Source organism: Arachis ipaensis, chromosome B04 (assembly GCF_000816755.2).
Source record: "Arachis ipaensis cultivar K30076 chromosome B04, Araip1.1, whole genome shotgun sequence".
Lineage (NCBI taxonomy): Eukaryota > Viridiplantae > Streptophyta > Magnoliopsida > Fabales > Fabaceae > Arachis > Arachis ipaensis.
In genome coordinates this window covers 133,090,055-133,090,953 of record NC_029788.2, presented here as the reverse complement: position 1 = coordinate 133,090,953, position 899 = coordinate 133,090,055, and positions in this window count along the sequence as shown.

Below are 899 nucleotides of genomic sequence, written 5' to 3'. Positions count from 1 at the left end.
AACAACCAACAACCGTAAAAAGAAACGTGATGTGATTGGTAATTGTGAGTTTAAGATTAGTTAAAAGTCGGACCTAATTATAAGACATGTAATAAATTTGTTAAGCTAATAAGTTTAAGTTCTTAACTTTAATTTATTCATCTCTTTTATTTTTTTTCTTTTAAAAAAAAAATGGGCCGTGGGAGACAAAGTAAGATTACAATTCTCCACTTTTAGCCAATATTAAAAACTGATAATAATTGGTTTAATAATGTAAGAAAATTTAATTTGTTAATGATCAAATTGCTATCAGATATCAAATCATGCTCCACCATTAATAATATCAACCCCACCACCACATTACACACTCGTTACCACAAAACCTTAAGATAATTAAATAAAATCACTAAATAATGAAGCCTAGCTTGTAATCACCAACAAGTGCTTCACAGGAATTAGTTCAAAGAGATATAAATTAAGAAGAAACAAATTGATAGATCCACATGTCCACAAACTTTGTTTCTTCTTTGAATATATATTTAAATCCAAACTACACCTTTCCTTCGTTAATTTCTTGTTTAATTTGCTTGATTAAGTGGATGACCATTATTAATTAATCAATGCCTCTAACGACAACACTGCCCACTTTGCCTTTCAAACATATAGTCCCTACCTTAAACATGCTCGAGGCAATCATATATATGGTAACTTAATTAAATTAAAAGAATTCCGCTAGGGAGTCAATAGAATATTTGTATAATATGTACAATGGGTTATGAGTTAAAAAATGAATATTACTTATACTCACTACAAGAAAAAAGAGTTATTTTAACACGATTTTTTTTAACAGTCATAGTCGTTAAGTATAAAAATTAATATATATATTTGACAAATATCACAAATGTCAAATTCTCTATGTT